This window comes from Bombus pascuorum, unplaced genomic scaffold (assembly GCF_905332965.1).
Source record: "Bombus pascuorum unplaced genomic scaffold, iyBomPasc1.1, whole genome shotgun sequence".
Classification (NCBI taxonomy): Eukaryota; Metazoa; Arthropoda; class Insecta; order Hymenoptera; family Apidae; genus Bombus; species Bombus pascuorum.
This window is the reverse complement of record NW_026869742.1, coordinates 709402-728417: the sequence shown is the minus strand read 5'-3', so window position 1 is coordinate 728417 and position 19016 is coordinate 709402.

Sequence of the window (19016 nt, the reverse complement as noted above, 5' to 3'; positions counted from 1 at the left end):
TTTAATAAAAAAAAAACGCCGCTAAGTCCAGCGGCGTATTGCTTTTCGATTTTAATTTAAAAAAAAACGCCGCCAAGTCCAGCGGAGTATTGCTTTTCGATTTTAATTTAAAAAAAAAAACGCCGCCAAGTCCAGCGGCGTATTGCTTTTCGATTTTAATTTAAAATAAAACGCCGCCAAGTCCAGCGGCGTATTGCTTTTCGATTTTAATTTAAAAAAAAACGCCGCCAAGTCCAGCGGCGTATTGCTTTTCGATTTCAATTTAAAAAAAAAACGCCGCCAAGTCCAGCGGCGTATTGCTTTTCGATTTTAATTTAAAAAAAACGAAGCCAAGTCCAGCGGCGTATTGCTTTTCGATTTTAATTTAAAAAAAAACGCCGCCAAGTCCAGCGGCGTATTGCTTTTCGATTTTAATTTAAAAAAAAACGCCGCCAAGTCCAGCGGCGTATTGCTTTTCTATTTTAATAAAAAAAAAAACGCCGCTAAGTCCAGCGGCGTATTGCTTTTCGATTTTAATTTAAAAAAAAAAGCCGCCAAGTCCAGCGGAGTATTGCTTTTCGATTTTAATTTAAAAAAAAAAACGCCGCCAAGTCCAGCGGCGTATTGCTTTTCGATTTTAATTTAAAAAAAAACGCCGCCAAGTCCAGCGGCGTATTGCTTTTCGATTTTAATTTAAAAAAAATCGCCGCCAAGTCCAGCGGCGTATTGCTTTTCGATTTTAATTTAAAAAAAAACGCCGCCAAGTCCAGCGGCGTATTGCTTTTCGATTTTAATTTAAAAAAAAACGCCACCAAGTCCAGCGGCGTATTGTTTTTCGATTTTAATTTAAAAAAAAAACGCCGCCAAGTCCAGCGGCGTATTGCTTTTCGATTTTAATTTAAAAAAAAACGCCTTCAAGTCCAGCGGCGTATTGCTTTTTCAGGCATACATGTTCAAGTCCAGCGGCGTATTGCTTTTCTATTTTAATAAAAAAAAAACGCCGCTAAGTCCAGCGGCGTATTGCTTTTCGATTTTAATTTAAAAAAAAAAGCCGCCAAGTCCAGCGGCGTATTGCTTTTCGATTTTAATTTAACAAAAAACGCCGCCAAGTCCAGCGGCGTATTGCTTTTCGATTTTAATTTAAAAAAAAACGCCGCAAAGTCCAGCGGCGTATTGCTTTTCGATTTTAATTTAAAAAAAAACGCCGCCAAGTCCAGCGGCGTATTGTTTTTCGATTTTAATTTAAAAAAAAAACGCCGCCAAGTCCAGCGGCGTATTGCTTTTCGATTTTAATTTAAAAAAAAACGCCTTCAAGTCCAGCGGCGTATTGCTTTTTCAGGCATACATGTTCAAGTCCAGCGGCGTATTGCTTTTCTATTTTAATAAAAAAAAAACGCCGCTAAGTCCAGCGGCGTATTGCTTTTCGATTTTAATTTAAAAAAAAAAGCCGCCAAGTCCAGCGGAGTATTGCTTTTCGATTTTAATTTAAAAAAAAAAACGCCGCCAAGTCCAGCGGCGTATTGCTTTTCGATTTTAATTTAAAAAAAAAAGCCGCCAAGTCCAGCGGAGTATTGCTTTTCGATTTTAATTTAAAAAAAAAAACGCCGCCAAGTCCAGCGGCGTATTGCTTTTCGATTTTAATTTAAAAAAAAACGCCGTGAAGTCCAGCGGCGTATTGCTTTTCGATTTTAATTTAAAAAAAAACGCCGCCAAGTCCAGCGGCGTATTGCTTTTCGATTTTAATTTAAAAAAAAAACGCCGCCAAGTCCAGCGGCGTATTGCTTTTCGATTTTAATTTAAAAAAAAACGCCTTCAAGTCCAGCGGCGTATTGCTTTTTCAGGCATACATGTTCAAGTCCAGCGGCGTATTGCTTTTCTATTTTAATAAAAAAAAAACGCCGCTAAGTCCAGCGGCGTATTGCTCTTCGATTTTAATTTAAAAAAAAACGCCGCCAAGTCCAGCGGCGTATTGCTTTTCGATTTTAATTTAAAAAAAAACGCCGCCAAGTCCAGCGGCGTATTGTTTTTCGATTTTAATTTAAAAAAAAACGCCGCCAAGTCCAGCGGCGTATTGCTTTTCGATTTTAATTTAAAAAAAAACGCCGCCAAGTCCAGCGGCGTATTGCTTTTCGATTTTAATTTAAAAAAAAAACGCCGCCAAGTCCAGCGGCGTATTGCTTTTCGATTTTAATTTAAAAAAAAACGCCGCCAAGTCCAGCGGCGTATTGCTTTTTCAGGCATACATGTTCAAGTCCAGCGGCGTATTGCTTTTCTATTTTAATAAAAAAAAAACGCCGCTAAGTCCAGCGGCGTATTGCTTTTCGATTTTAATTTAAAAAAAAAAGCCGCCAAGTCCAGCGGAGTATTGCTTTTCGATTTTAATTTAAAAAAAAAAACGCTGCCAAGTCCAGCGGCGTATTGCTTTGCGATTTTAATTTAAAAAAAAACGCCGCCAAGTCCAGCGGCGTATTGCTTTTCGATTTTAATTTAAAAAAAAACGCCGCCAAGTCCAGCGGCGTATTGCTTTTCGATTTTAATTTAAAAAAAAACGCCGCCAAGTCCAGCGGCGTATTGCTTTTCGATTTTAATTTAAAAAAAAACGCCACCAAGTCCAGCGGCGTATTGTTTTTCGATTTTAATTTAAAAAAAAAACGCCGCCAAGTCCAGCGGCGTATTGCTTTTCGATTTTAATTTAAAAAAAAACGCCTTCAAGTCCAGCGGCGTATTGCTTTTTCAGGCATACATGTTCAAGTCCAGCGGCGTATTGCTTTTCTATTTTAATAAAAAAAAAACGCCGCCAAGTCCAGCGGCGTATTGCTCTTCGATTTTAATTTAAAAAAAAACGCCGCCAAGTCCAGCGGCGTATTGCTTTTCGATTTTAATTTAAAAAAAAACGCCGCCAAGTCCAGCGGCGTATTGCTTTTCGATTTTAATTTAAAAAAAAACGCCGCCAAGTCCAGCGGCGTATTGCTTTTTCAGGCATACATGTTCAAGTCCAGCGGCGTATTGCTTTTCTATTTTAATAAAAAAAAAACGCCGCCAAATCCAGCGGCGTGTTGCCTTTTTCAGGCGCACATGTTCATGGCCAGCGGCGTGTTGCCTTTTTCAGGCGCACACGTTCAAGTCCAGCTGCGTATTGCTTTTCGATTTTAATTTAAAAAAAAACGCCGCCAAGTCCAGCGGCGTATTGCTTTTCGATTTTAATTTAAAAAAAAACGCCGCCAAGTCCAGCGGCGTATTGCTTTTCGATTTTAATTTAAAAAAAAACGCCGCCAAGTCCAGCGGAGTATTGCTTTTCGATTTTAATTTAAAAAAAAACGCCGCCAAGTCCAGCGGCGTATTGCTTTTTCAGGCATACATGTTCAAGTCCAGCGGCGTATTGCTTTTCGATTTTAATTTAAAAAAAAACGCCGCCAAGTCCAGCGGCGTATTGCTTTTCGATTTTAATTTAAAAAAAAACGCCGCCAAGTCCAGCGGCGTATTGCTTTTCGATTTTAATTTAAAAAAAAACGCCTTCAAGTCCAGCGGCGTATTGCTTTTTCAGGCATACATGTTCAAGTCCAGCGGCGTATTGCTTTTCTATTTTAATAAAAAAAAAACGCCGCTAAGTCCAGCGGCGTATTGCTTTTCTATTTTAATAAAAAAAAAACGCCGCTAAGTCCAGCGGCGTATTGCTTTTCGATTTTAATTTAAAAAAAAAAGCCGCCAAGTCCAGCGGAGTATTGCTTTTCGATTTTAATTTAAAAAAAAAAACGCCGCCAAGTCCAGCGGCGTATTGCTTTTCGATTTTAATTTAAAAAAAAACGCCGCGAAGTCCAGCGGCGTATTGCTTTTCGATTTTAATTTAAAAAAAAACGCCGCCAAGTCCAGCGGCGTATTGCTTTTCGATTTTAAATTAAAAAAAAACGCCGCCAAGTCCAGCGGCGTATTGCTTTTCGATTTTAATTTAAAAAAAAACGCCGCCAAGTCCAGCGGAGTATTGCTTTTCGATTTTAATTTAAAAAAAAACGCCGCCAAGTCCAGCGGCGTATTGCTTTTTCAGGCATACATGTTCAAGTCCAGCGGCGTATTGCTTTTCGATTTTAATTTAAAAAAAAACGCCGCCAAGTCCAGCGGCGTATTGCTTTTCGATTTTAATTTAAAAAAAAACGCCGCCAAGTCCAGCGGCGTATTGCTTTTTCAGGCATACATGTTCAAGTCCAGCGGCGTATTGCTTTTCTATTTTAATAAAAAAAAAACGCCGCTAAGTCCAGCGGCGTATTGCTTTTCGATTTTAATTTAAAAAAAAAAGCCGCCAAGTCCAGCGGAGTATTGCTTTTCGATTTTAATTTAAAAAAAAAAACGCCGCCAAGTCCAGCGGCGTATTGCTTTTCGATTTTAATTTAAAAAAAAACGCCGCCAAGTCCAGCGGCGTATTGCTTTTCGATTTTAATTTAAAAAAAAACGCCGCCAAGTCCAGCGGCGTATTGCTTTTCGATTTTAATTTAAAAAAAAACGCCGCCAAGTCCAGCGGCGTATTGCTTTTCGATTTTAATTTAAAAAAAAAACGCCACCAAGTCCAGCGGCGTATTGTTTTTCGATTTTAATTTAAAAAAAAAACGCCGCCAAGTCCAGCGGCGTATTGCTTTTCGATTTTAATTTAAAAAAAAACGCCTTCAAGTCCAGCGGCGTATTGCTTTTTCAGGCATACATGTTCAAGTCCAGCGGCGTATTGCTTTTCTATTTTGATAAAAAAAAAACGCCGCCAAGTCCAGCGGCGTATTGCTCTTCGATTTTAATTTAAAAAAAAACGCCGCCAAGTCCAGCGGCGTATTGCTTTTCGATTTTAATTTAAAAAAAAACGCCGCCAAGTCCAGCGGCGTATTGCTTTTCGATTTTAATTTAAAAAAAAACGCCGCCAAGTTCAGCGGCGTGTTGCTTTTCGATTGTAATTTAAAAAAAAACGCCGCCAAGTCCAGCGGCGTATTGCTTTTTCAGGCATACATGTTCAAGTCCAGCGGCGTATTGCTTTTCGATTTTAATTTAAAAAAAAACGCCGCCAAGTCCAGCGGCGTATTGCTTTTCGATTTTAATTTAAAAAAAAACGCCGCCAAGTCCAGCGGCGTATTGCTTTTTCAGGCATACATGTTCAAGTCCAGCGGCGTATTGCTTTTCGATTTTAATTTAAAAAAAAACGCCGCCAAGTCCAGCGGCGTATTGCTTTTCGATTTTAATTTAAAAAAAAACGCCTTCAAGTCCAGCGGCGTATTGCTTTTTCAGGCATACATGTTCAAGTCCAGCGGCGTATTGCTCTTCGATTTTAATTTAAAAAAAAACGCCGCCAAGTCCAGCGGCGTATTGCTTTTCGATTTTAATTTAAAAAAAAAGCCGCCAAGTCCAGCGGAGTATTGCTTTTCGATTTTAATTTAAAAAAAAAAACGCCGCCAAGTCCAGCGGCGTATTGCTTTTCGATTTTAATTTAAAAAAAAACGCCGCCAAGTCCAGCGGCGTATTGCTTTTCGATTTTAATTTAAAAAAAAACGCCTTCAAGTCCAGCGGCGTATTGCTTTTTCAGGCATACATGTTCAAGTCCAGCGGCGTATTGCTCTTCGATTTTAATTTAAAAAAAAACGCCGCCAAGTCCAGCGGCGTATTGCTTTTCGATTTTAATTTAAAAAAAAAGCCGCCAAGTCCAGCGGAGTATTGCTTTTCGATTTTAATTTAAAAAAAAAAACGCCGCCAAGTCCAGCGGCGTATTGCTTTTCGATTTTAATTTAAAAAAAAACGCCGCCAAGTCCAGCGGCGTATTGCTTTTCGATTTTAATTTAACAAAAAACGCCGCCAAGTCCAGCGGCGTATTGCTTTTCGATTTTAATTTAAAAAAAAACGCCGCCAAGTCCAGCGGCGTATTGCTTTTCGATTTTAATTTAAAAAAAAACGCCGCCAAGTCCAGCGGCGTATTGTTTTTCGATTTTAATTTAAAAAAAAAAACGCCGCCAAGTCCAGCGGCGTATTGCTTTTCGATTTTAATTTAAAAAAAAACGCCTTCAAGTCCAGCGGCGTATTGCTTTTTCAGGCATACATGTTCAAGTACAGCGGCGTATTGCTTTTCTATTTTAATAAAAAAAAAACGCCGCTAAGTCCAGCGGCGTATTGCTTTTCGATTTTAATTTAAAAAAAAACGCCGCCAAGTCCAGCGGAGTATTGCTTTTCGATTTTAATTTAAAAAAAAACGCCGCCAAGTCCAGCGGCGTATTGCTTTTTCAGGCATACATGTTCAAGTCCAGCGGCATATTGCTTTTCGATTTTAATTTAAAAAAAAACGCCGCCAAGTCCAGCGGCGTATTGCTTTTCGATTTTAATTTAAAAAAAAACGCCGCCAAGTCCAGCGGCGTATTGCTTTTCGATTTTAATTTAAAAAAAAACGCCGCCAAGTCCAGCGGCGTATTGCTTTTTCAGGCATACATGTTCAAGTCCAGCGGCGTATTGCTTTTCTATTTTAATAAAAAAAAAACGCCGCTAAGTCCAGCGGCGTATTGCTTTTCGATTTTAATTTAAAAAAAAAAGCCGCCAAGTCCAGCGGAGTATTGCTTTTCGATTTTTATTTAAAAAAAAAAACGCCGCCAAGTCCAGCGGCGTATTGCTTTTCGATTTTAATTTAAAAAAAAACGCCGCGAAGTCCAGCGGCGTATTGCTTTTCGATTTTAATTTAAAAAAAAACGCCGCCAAGTCCAGCGGCGTATTGCTTTTCGATTTTAATTTAAAAAAAAAACGCCGCCAAGTCCAGCGGCGTATTGCTTTTCGATTTTAATTTAAAAAAAAACGCCTTCAAGTCCAGCGGCGTATTGCTTTTTCAGGCATACATGTTCAAGTCCAGCGGCGTATTGCTTTTCTATTTTAATAAAAAAAAAACGCCGCTAAGTCCAGCGGCGTATTGCTTTTCGATTTTAATTTAAAAAAAAACGCCGCCAAGTCCAGCGGAGTATTGCTTTTCGATTTTAATTTAAAAAAAAAAACGCCGCCAAGTCCAGCGGCGTATTGCTTTTCGATTTTAATTTAAAAAAAAACGCCGCCAAGTCCAGCGGCGTATTGCTTTTCGATTTTAATTTAAAAAAAAACGCCGCCAAGTCCAGCGGCGTATTGCTTTTCGATTTTAATTTAAAAAAAAAACGCCGCCAAGTCCAGCGGCGTATTGCTTTTCGATTTTAATTTAAAAAAAAACGCCGCCAAGTTCAGCGGCGTATTGCTTTTCGATTTTAATTTAAAAAAAAACGCCGCCAAGTCCAGCGGCGTATTGCTTTTTCAGGCATACACGTTCAAGTCCAGCGGCGTATTGCTTTTCGATTTTAATTTAAAAAAAAACGCCGCCAAGTCCAGCGGCGTATTGCTTTTCGATTTTAATTTAAAAAAAAACGCCGCCAAGTCCAGCGGCGTATTGCTTTTTCAGGCATACATGTTCAAGTCCAGCGGCGTATTGCTTTTCGATTTTAATTTAAAAAAAAACGCCGCCAAGTCCAGCGGCGTATTGCTTTTCGATTTTAATTTAAAAAAAAACGCCGCCAAGTCCAGCGGCGTATTGCTTTTCGATTTTAATTTAAAAAAAAACGCCGCCAAGTCCAGCGGCGTATTGCTTTTCGATTTTAATTTAAAAAAAAACGCCGCCAAGTCCAGCGGCGTATTGCTTTTTCAGGCATACATGTTCAAGTCCAGCGGCGTATTGCTTTTCTATTTTAATAAAAAAAAAACGCCGCCAAGTCCAGCGGCGTATTGCTTTTCGATTTTAATTTAAAAAAAAACGCCGCCAAGTCCAGCGGAGTATTGCTTTTCGATTTTAATTTAAAAAAAAACGCCGCCAAGTCCAGCGGCGTATTGCTTTTTCAGGCATACATGTTCAAGTCCAGCGGCGTATTGCTTTTGGATTTTAATTTAAAAAAAAAAGCCGCCAAGTCCAGCGGAGTATTGCTTTTCGATTTTAATTTAAAAAAAAAAACGCCGCCAAGTCCAGCGGCGTATTGCTTTTCGATTTTAATTTAAAAAAAAACGCCGCGAAGTCCAGCGGCGTATTGCTTTTCGATTTTAATTTAAAAAAAAACGCCGCCAAGTCCAGCGGCGTATTGCTTTTCGATTTTAATTTAAAAAAAAAACGCCGCCAAGTCCAGCGGCGTATTGCTTTTCGATTTTAATTTAAAAAAAAACGCCTTCAAGTCCAGCGGCGTATTGCTTTTTCAGGCATACATGTTCAAGTCCAGCGGCGTATTGCTTTTCTATTTTAATAAAAAAAAAACGCCGCTAAGTCCAGCGGCGTATTGCTTTTAGATTTTAATTTAAAAAAAAACGCCGCCAAGTCCAGCGGAGTATTGCTTTTCGATTTTAATTTAAAAAAAAAAACGCCGCCAAGTCCAGCGGCGTATTGCTTTTCGATTTTAATTTAAAAAAAAACGCCGCCAAGTCCAGCGGCGTATTGCTTTTCGATTTTAATTTAAAAAAAAACGCCGCCAAGTCCAGCGGCGTATTGCTTTTCGATTTTAATTTAAAAAAAAACGCCGCCAAGTCCAGCGGCGTATTGCTTTTCGATTTTAATTTAAAAAAAAACGCCGCCAAGTTCAGCGGCGTATTGCTTTTCGATTTTAATTTAAAAAAAAACGCCGCCAAGTCCAGCGGCGTATTGCTTTTTCAGGCATACATGTTCAAGTCCAGCGGCGTATTGCTTTTCGATTTTAATTTAAAAAAAAACGCCGCCAAGTCCAGCGGCGTATTGCTTTTCGATTTTAATTTAAAAAAAAACGCCGCCAAGTCCAGCGGCGTATTGCTTTTCGATTTTAATTTAAAAAAAAACGCCACCAAGTCCAGCGGCGTATTGTTTTTCGATTTTAATTTAAAAAAAAAACGCCGCCAAGTCCAGCGGCGTATTGCTTTTCGATTTTAATTTAAAAAAAAACGCCTTCAAGTCCAGCGGCGTATTGCTTTTTCAGGCATACATGTTCAAGTCCAGCGGCGTATTGCTTTTCTATTTTAATAAAAAAAAAAACGCCGCTAAGTCCAGCGGCGTATTGCTTTTCGATTTTGATTTAAAAAAAAAAGCCGCCAATTCCAGCGGAGTATTGCTTTTCGATTTTAATTTAAAAAAAAAAACGCCGCCAAGTCCAGCGGCGTATTGCTTTTCGATTTTAATTTAAAAAAAAACGCCGCCAAGTCCAGCGGCGTATTGCTTTTCGATTTTAATTTAAAAAAAAAACGCCGCCAAGTCCAGCGGCGTATTGCTTTTCGATTTTAATTTAAAAAAAAACGCCGCCAAGTCCAGCGGCGTATTGCTTTTCGATTTTAATTTAAAAAAAAACGCCGCCAAGTCCAGCGGCGTATTGTTTTTCGATTTTAATTTAAAAAAAAAACGCCGCCAAGTCCAGCGGCGTATTGCTTTTCGATTTTAATTTAAAAAAAAACGCCTTCAAGTCCAGCGGCGTATTGCTTTTTCAGGCATACATGTTCAAGTCCAGCGGCGTATTGCTTTTCTATTTTAATAAAAAAAAAAACGCCGCTAAGTCCAGCGGCGTATTGCTTTTCGATTTTAATTTAAAAAAAAACGCCGCCAAGTCCAGCGGAGTATTGCTTTTCGATTTTAATTTAAAAAAAAAAACGCCGCCAAGTCCAGCGGCGTATTGCTGTTCGATTTTAATTTAAAAAAAAACGCCGCCAAGTCCAGCGGCGTATTGCTTTTCGATTTTAATTTAAAAAAAAACGCCGCCAAGTCCAGCGGCGTATTGCTTTTCGATTTTAATTTAAAAAAAAACGCCGCCAAGTCCAGCGGCGTATTGCTTTTCGATTTTAATTTAAAAAAAAACGCCGCCAAGTTCAGCGGCGTATTGCTTTTCGATTTTAATTTAAAAAAAAACGCCGCCAAGTCCAGCGGCGTATTGCTTTTTCAGGCATACACGTTCAAGTCCAGCGGCGTATTGCTTTTCGATTTTAATTTAAAAAAAAACGCCGCCAAGTCCAGCGGCGTATTGCTTTTCGATTTTAATTTAAAAAAAAACGCCGCCAAGTCCAGCGGCGTATTGTTTTTCGATTTTAATTTAAAAAAAAAACGCCGCCAAGTCCAGCGGCGTATTGCTTTTCGATTTTAATTTAAAAAAAAACGCCTTCAAGTCCAGCGGCGTATTGCTTTTTCAGGCATACATGTTCAAGTCCAGCGGCGTATTGCTTTTCTATTTTAATAAAAAAAAAACGCCGCTAAGTCCAGCGGCGTATTGCTTTTCGATTTTAATTTAAAAAAAAAAGCCGCCAAGTCCAGCGGAGTATTGCTTTTCGATTTTAATTTAAAAAAAAAAACGGCGCCAAGTCCAGCGGCGTATTGCTTTTCGATTTTAATTTAAAAAAAAACGCCGCCAAGTCCAGCGGCGTATTGCTTTTCGATTTTAATTTAAAAAAAAACGCCGCCAAGTCCAGCGGCGTATTGCTTTTCGATTTTAATTTAAAAAAAAACGCCGCCAAGTCCAGCGGCGTATTGCTTTTCGATTTTAATTTAAAAAAAAACGCCGCCAAGTCCAGCGGCGTATTGTTTTTCGATTTTAATTTTAAAAAAACACGCCGCCAAGTCCAGCGGCGTATTGCTTTTCGATTTTAATTTAAAAAAAAACGCCGCCAAGTCCAGCGGAGTATTGCTTTTCGATTTTAATTTAAAAAAAAAAACGCCGCCAAGTCCAGCGGCGTATTGCTTTTCGATTTTAATTTAAAAAAAAACGCCGCCAAGTCCAGCGGCGTATTGCTTTTTCAGGCATACATGTTCAAGTCCAGCGGCGTATTGCTTTTCTATTTTAATAAAAAAAAAACGCCGCCAAGTCCAGCGGCGTATTGCTTTTCGATTTTAATTTAAAAAAAAACGCCGCCAAGTCCAGCGGAGTATTGCTTTTCGATTTTAATTTAAAAAAAAACGCCGCCAAGTCCAGCGGCGTATTGCTTTTTCAGGCATACATGTTCAAGTCCAGCGGCGTATTGCTTTTCGATTTTAATTTAAAAAAAAAAGCCGCCAAGTCCAGCGGAGTATTGCTTTTCGATTTTAATTTAAAAAAAAAAAACGCCGCCAAGTCCAGCGGCGTATTGCTTTTCGATTTTAATTTAAAAAAAAACGCCGCGAAGTCCAGCGGCGTATTGCTTTTCGATTTTAATTTAAAAAAAAACGCCGCCAAGTCCAGCGGCGTATTGCTTTTCGATTTTAATTTAAAAAAAAAACGCCGCCAAGTCCAGCGGCGTATTGCTTTTCGATTTTAATTTAAAAAAAAACGCCTTCAAGTCCAGCGGCGTATTGCTTTTTCAGGCATACATGTTCAAGTCCAGCGGCGTATTGCTTTTCTATTTTAATAAAAAAAAAACGCCGCTAAGTCCAGCGGCGTATTGCTTTTAGATTTTAATTTAAAAAAAAACGCCGCCAAGTCCAGCGGAGTATTGCTTTTCGATTTTAATTTAAAAAAAAAAACGCCGCCAAGTCCAGCGGCGTATTGCTTTTCGATTTTAATTTAAAAAAAAACGCCGCCAAGTCCAGCGGCGTATTGCTTTTCGATTTTAATTTAAAAAAAAACGCCGCCAAGTCCAGCGGCGTATTGCTTTTCGATTTTAATTTAAAAAAAAACGCCGCCAAGTCCAGCGGCGTATTGCTTTTCGATTTTAATTTAAAAAAAAACGCCGCCAAGTTCAGCGGCGTATTGCTTTTCGATTTTAATTTAAAAAAAAACGCCGCCAAGTCCAGCGGCGTATTGCTTTTTCAGGCATACATGTTCAAGTCCAGCGGCGTATTGCTTTTCGATTTTAATTTAAAAAAAAACGCCGCCAAGTCCAGCGGCGTATTGCTTTTCGATTTTAATTTAAAAAAAAACGCCGCCAAGTCCAGCGGCGTATTGCTTTTCGATTTTAATTTAAAAAAAAACGCCACCAAGTCCAGCGGCGTATTGTTTTTCGATTTTAATTTAAAAAAAAAACGCCGCCAAGTCCAGCGGCGTATTGCTTTTCGATTTTAATTTAAAAAAAAACGCCTTCAAGTCCGGCGGCGTATTGCTTTTTCAGGCATACATGTTCAAGTCCAGCGGCGTATTGCTTTTCTATTTTAATAAAAAAAAAACGCCGCTAAGTCCAGCGGCGTATTGCTTTTCGATTTTGATTTAAAAAAAAAAGCCGCCAATTCCAGCGGAGTATTGCTTTTCGATTTTAATTTAAAAAAAAAAACGCCGCCAAGTCCAGCGGCGTATTGCTTTTCGATTTTAATTTAAAAAAAAACGCCGCCAAGTCCAGCGGCGTATTGCTTTTCGATTTTAATTTAAAAAAAAAACGCCGCCAAGTCCAGCGGCGTATTGCTTTTCGATTTTAATTTAAAAAAAAAACGCCGCCAAGTCCAGCGGCGTATTGCTTTTCGATTTTAATTTAAAAAAAAACGCCGCCAAGTCCAGCGGCGTATTGTTTTTCGATTTTAATTTAAAAAAAAAACGCCGCCAAGTCCAGCGGCGTATTGCTTTTCGATTTTAATTTAAAAAAAAAACGCCTTCAAGTCCAGCGGCGTATTGCTTTTTCAGGCATACATGTTCAAGTCCAGCGGCGTATTGCTTTTCTATTTTAATAAAAAAAAAACGCCGCTAAGTCCAGCGGCGTATTGCTTTTCGATTTTAATTTAAAAAAAAACGCCGCCAAGTCCAGCGGAGTATTGCTTTTCGATTTTAATTTAAAAAAAAAAACGCCGCCAAGTCCAGCGGCGTATTGCTTTTCGATTTTAATTTAAAAAAAAACGCCGCCAAGTCCAGCGGCGTATTGCTTTTCGATTTTAATTTAAAAAAAAACGCCGCCAAGTCCAGCGGCGTATTGCTTTTCGATTTTAATTTAAAAAAAAACGCCGCCAAGTCCAGCGGCGTATTGCTTTTCGATTTTAATTTAAAAAAAAACGCCGCCAAGTTCAGCGGCGTATTGCTTTTCGATTTTAATTTAAAAAAAAACGCCGCCAAGTCCAGCGGCGTATTGCTTTTTCAGGCATACACGTTCAAGTCCAGCGGCGTATTGCTTTTCGATTTTAATTTAAAAAAAAACGCCGCCAAGTCCAGCGGCGTATTGCTTTTCGATTTTAATTTAAAAAAAAACGCCGCCAAGTCCAGCGGCGTATTGTTTTTCGATTTTAATTTAAAAAAAAAACGCCGCCAAGTCCAGCGGCGTATTGCTTTTCGATTTTAATTTAAAAAAAAACGCCTTCAAGTCCAGCGGCGTATTGCTTTTTCAGGCATACATGTTCAAGTCCAGCGGCGTATTGCTTTTCTATTTTAATAAAAAAAAAACGCCGCTAAGTCCAGCGGCGTATTGCTTTTCGATTTTAATTTAAAAAAAAAAGCCGCCAAGTCCAGCGGAGTATTGCTTTTCGATTTTAATTTAAAAAAAAAAACGGCGCCAAGTCCAGCGGCGTATTGCTTTTCGATTTTAATTTAAAAAAAAAACGCCGCCAAGTCCAGCGGCGTATTGCTTTTCGATTTTAATTTAAAAAAAAAACGCCGCCAAGTCCAGCGGCGTATTGCTTTTCGATTTTAATTTAAAAAAAAACGCCGCCAAGTCCAGCGGCGTATTGCTTTTCGATTTTAATTTAAAAAAAAACGCCGCCAAGTCCAGCGGCGTATTGTTTTTCGATTTTAATTTGAAAAAAAAACGCCGCCAAGTCCAGCGGCTTATTGCTTTTTCAGGCATACATGTTCAAGTCCAGCGGCGTATTGCTTTTCTATTTTAATTTAAAAAACAACGCCGCCAAGTCCAGCGGCGTATTGCTCTTCGATTTTAATTTAAAAAAAGACGCCGCCAAGTCCAGCGGCGTATTGCTTTTCGATTTTAATTTAAAAAAAAAACGCCGCCAAGTCCAGCGGCGTATTGCTTTTCGATTTTAATTTAAAAAAAAACGCCGCCAAGTTCAGCGGCGTATTGCTTTTCGATTTTAATTTAAAAAAAAACGCCGCCAAGTCCAGCGGCGTATTGCTTTTCGATTTTAATTTAAAAAAAAACGCCGCCAAGTCCAGCGGCGTATTGCTTTTTCAGGCATACATGTTCAAGTCCAGCGGCGTATTGCTTTTCTATTTTAATAAAAAAAAAACGCCGCAAAGTCCAGCGGCGTATTGCTTTTCGATTTTAATTTAAAAAAAAACGCCGCCAAGTCCAGCGGAGTATTGCTTTTCGATTTTAATTTAAAAAAAAAACGCCGCCAAGTCCAGCGGCGTATTGCTTTTCGATTTTAATTTAAAAAAAAACGCCGCCAAGTCCAGCGGCGTATTGCTTTTTCAGGCATACATGTTCAAGTCCAGCGGCGTATTGCTTTTCGATTTTAATTTAAAAAAAAAACGCCGCCAAGTCCAGCGGCGTATTGCTTTTCGATTTTAATTTAAAAAAAAACGCCGCCAAGTCCAGCGGCGTATTGCTTTTCGATTTTAATTTAAAAAAAAACGCCGCCAAGTCCAGCGGCGTATTGCTTTTCGATTTTAATTTAAAAAAAAACGCCGCCAAGTCCAGCGGCGTATTGCTTTTCGATTTTAATTTAAAAAAAAACGCCACCAAGTCCAGCGGCGTATTGTTTTTCGATTTTAATTTAAAAAAAAAACGCCGCCAAGTCCAGCGGCGTATTGCTTTTCGATTTTAATTTAAAAAAAAACGCCTTCAAGTCCAGCGGCGTATTGCTTTTTCAGGCATACATGTTCAAGTCCAGCGGCGTATTGCTTTTCTATTTTAATAAAAAAAAAAACGCCGCTAAGTCCAGCGGCGTATTGCTTTTCGATTTTAATTTAAAAAAAAAAGCCGCCAAGTCCAGCGGAGTATTGCTTTTCGATTTTAATTTAAAAAAAAACGCCGCCAAGTCCAGCGGCGTATTGCTTTTTCAGGCATACATGTTCAAGTCCAGCGGCGTATTGCTTTTCTATTTTAATAAAAAAAAAACGCCGCTAAGTCCAGCGGCGTATTGCTTTTCGATTTTAATTTAAAAAAAAACGCCGCCAAGTCCAGCGGCGTATTGCTTTTTCAGGCATACATGTTCAAGTCCAGCGGCGTATTGCTTTTCGATTTTAATTTAAAAAAAAACGCCGCCAAGTCCAGCGGCGTATTGCTTTTCGATTTTAATTTAAAAAAAAACGCCGCCAAGTCCAGCGGCGTATTGCTTTTCGATTTTAATTTAAAAAAAAACGCCGCCAAGTCCAGCGGCGTATTGCTTTTCGATTTTAATTTAAAAAAAAACGCCGCCAAGTCCAGCGGCGTATTGCTTTTCGATTTTAATTTAAAAAAAAACGCCACCAAGTCCAGCGGCGTATTGTTTTTCGATTTTAATTTAAAAAAAAAACGCCGCCAAGTCCAGCGGCGTATTGCTTTTCGATTTTAATTTAAAAGAAAACGCCGCCAAGTCCAGCGGCGTATTGCTTTTCGATTTTAATTTTAAAAAAAACGCCGCCAAGTCCAGCGGCGTATTGCTTTTTCAGGCATACATGTTCAAGTCCAGCGGCGTATTGCTTTTCGATTTTAATTTAAAAAAAAACGCCGCCAAGTCCAGCGGCGTATTGCTTTTCGATTTTAATTTAAAAAAAAACGCCGCCAAGTCCAGCGGCGTATTGCTTTTCGATTTTAATTAAAAAAAAAACGCCGCCAAGTCCAGCGGCGTATTGCTTTTCGATTTTAATTTAAAAAAAAACGCCGCCAAGTCCAGCGGCGTATTGCTTTTCGATTTTAATTTAAAAAAAAACGCCACCAAGTCCAGCGGCGTATTGTTTTTCGATTTTAATTTAAAAAAAAAACGCCGCCAAGTCCAGCGGCGTATTGCTTTTCGATTTTAATTTAAAAAAAAACGCCTTCAAGTCCAGCGGCGTATTGCTTTTTCAGGCATACATGTTCAAGTCCAGCGGCGTATTGCTTTTCTATTTTAATAAAAAAAAAACGCCGCTAAGTCCAGCGGCGTATTGCTTTTCGATTTTAATTTAAAAAAAAAAGCCGCCAAGTCCAGCGGAGTATTGCTTTTCGATTTTAATTTAAAAAAAAAAACGCCGCCAAGTCCAGCGGCGTATTGCTTTTCGATTTTAATTTAAAAAAAAACGCCGCCAAGTCCAGCGGCGTATTGCTTTTCGATTTTAATTTAAAAAAAAACGCCGCCAAGTCCAGCGGCGTATTGCTTTTCGATTTTAATTTAAAAAAGAACGCCGCCAAGTCCAGCGGCGTATTGTTTTTCGATTTTAATTTAAAAAAAAAACGCCGCCAAGTCCAGCGGCGTATTGCTTTTCGATTTTAATTTAAAAAAAAACGCCGCCAAGTCCAGCGGCGTATTGCTTTTCGATTTTAATTTAAAAAAAAAAACGCCGCCAAGTCCAGCGGCGTATTGCTTTTCGATTTTAATTTAAAAAAAAACGCCGCCAAGTCCAGCGGCGTATTGCTTTTCGATTTTAATTTAAAAAAAAAACGCCGCCAAGTCCAGCGGCGTATTGCTTTTCGATTTTAATTTAAAAAAAAACGCCGCCAAGTCCAGCGGCGTATTGCTTTTTCAGGCATACATGTTCCAGTCCAGCGGCGTATTGTTTTTCTATTTTAATAAAAAAAAAACGCCGCCAAGTCCAGCGGCGTATTGCTTTTCGATTTTAATTTAAAAAAAAACGCCGCCAAGTCCAGCGGCGTATTGCTTTTCGATTTTAATTTAAAAAAAAACGCCGCCAAGTCCAGCGGCGTATTGCTTTTGGATTTTAATTTAAAAAAAAACGCCGCCAAGTCCAGCGGCGTATTGCTTTTTCAGGCATACATGTTCCAGTCCAGCGGCGTATTGCTTTTCTATTTTAATAAAAAAAAAACGCCGCTAAGTCCAGCGGCGTATTGCTTTTCGATTTTAATTTAAAAAAAAAAACGCCGCCAGGTCCAGCGGCGTATTGCTTTTCGATTTTAATTTAAAAAAAAACGAAGCCAAGTCCAGCGGCGTATTGCTTTTCGATTTTAATTTAAAAAAAAACGCCGCCAAGTCCAGCGGCTTATTGCTTTTTCAGGCATACATGTTCAAGTCCAGCGGCGTATTGCTTTTCTATTTTAATTTAAAAAACAACGCCGCCAAGTCCAGCGGCGTATTGCTCTTCGATTTTAATTTAAAAAAAAACGCCGCCAAGTCCAGCGGCGTATTGCTTTTCGATTTTAATTTAAAAAAAAACGCCGCCAAGTCCAGCGGCGTATTGCTTTTCGATTTTAATTTAAAGAAAAACGCCGCCAAGTTCAGCGGCGTATTGCTTTTCGATTTTAATTTAAAAAAAAACGCCGCCAAGTCCAGCGGCGTATTGCTTTTTCAGGCATACATGTTCAAGTCCAGCGGCGTATTGCTTTTCGATTTTAATTTAAAAAAAAACGCCGCCAAGTCCAGCGGCGTATTGCTTTTCGATTTTAATTTAAAAAAAAACGCCGCCAAGTCCAGCGGCGTATTGCTTTTCGATTTTAATTTAAAAAAAAACGCCGCCAAGTCCAGCGGCGTAATGCTTTTTCAGGCATACATGTTCAAGTCCAGCGGCGTATTGCTTTTCTATTTTAATAAAAAAAAAACGCCGCCAAGTCCTGCGGCGTATTGCTTTTCGATTTTAATTTAAAAAAAAACGCCGCCAAGTCCAGCGGCGTATTGCTTTTCGATTTTAATTTAAAAAAAAACGCCGCCAAGTCCAGCGGCGTATTGCTTTTCGATTTTAATAAAAAAAAAACGCCGCTAAGTCCAGCGGCGTATTGCTTTTCGATTTTAATTTTAAAAAAAACGCCGCCAAGTCCAGCGGCGTATTGCTCTTGGATTTTAATTTAAAAAAAAACGCCGCCAAGTCCAGCGGCGTATTGCTTTTCGATTTTAATTTAAAAAAAAACGCCGCCAAGTCCAGCGGCGTATTGCTTTTTCAGGCATACATGTTCAAGTCCAGCGGCGTATTGCTTTTCGATTTTAATTTAAAAAAAAAAAACGCCGCCAAGTCCAGCGGCGTATTGCTTTTCTATTTTAATTTAAAAAACAACGCCGCCAAGTCGAGCGGCGTATTGCTCTTCGATTTTAATTTAAAAAAAAACGCCGCCAAGTCCAGCGGCGTATTGCTTTTCGATTTTAATTTAAAAAAAAAAACGCCGCCAAGTCCAGCGGCGTATTGCTTTTCGATTTTAATTTAAAAAAAAACGCCGCCAAGTCCAGCAGCGTATTGCTTTTCGATTTTAATTTAAAAAAAAACGCCGCCAAGTCCAGCGGCGTATTGCTTTTCGATTTTAATTTAAAAAAAAACGAAGCCAAGTCCAGCGGCGTATTGCTTTTCGATTTTAATTTAAAAAAAAAACGCCGCCAAGTCCAGCGGCGTATTGCTTTTCGATTTTAATTTAAAAAAAAACGCCGCCAAGTCCAGCGGCGTATTGCTTTTCGATTTTAATTTAAAAAAAAACGCCGCCAAGTCCAGCGGCCTATTGCTTTTCGTTTTTAATTTAAAAAAAAACGCCGCCAAGTCCAGCGGCGTATTGCTTTTTCAGGCATACATGTTCAAGTCCAGCGGCGTAATGCTTTTCTATTTTAATAAAAAAAAAACGCCGCTAAGTCCAGCGGCGTATTGCTTTTCGATTTTAATTTAAAAAAAAACGCCGCCAAGTCCAGCGGCGTATTGCTTTTTCAGGCATACATGTTCAAGTCCAGCGGCGTATTGCTTTTCTATTTTAATAAAAAAAAAACGCCGCTAAGTCCAGCGGCGTATTGCTTTTCGATTTTAATTTAAAAAAAAACGCCGCCAAGTCCAGCGGAGTATTGCTTTTCGATTTTAATTTAAAAAAAAAAACGCCGCCAAGTCCAGCGGCGTATTGCTTTTCGATTTTAATTTAAAAAAAAACGCCGCCAAGACCAGCGGCGTATTGCTTTTCGATTTTAATTTAAAAAAAAACGCCGCCAAGTCCAGCGGCGTATTGCTTTTCGAATTTAATTTAAAAAAAAACGCCGCCAAGTCCAGCGGCGTATTGCTTTTCGATTTTAATTTAAAAAAAAAAACGCCACCAAGTCCAGCGGCGTATTGCTTTTCGATATTAATTTAAAAAAAAACGCCGCCAAG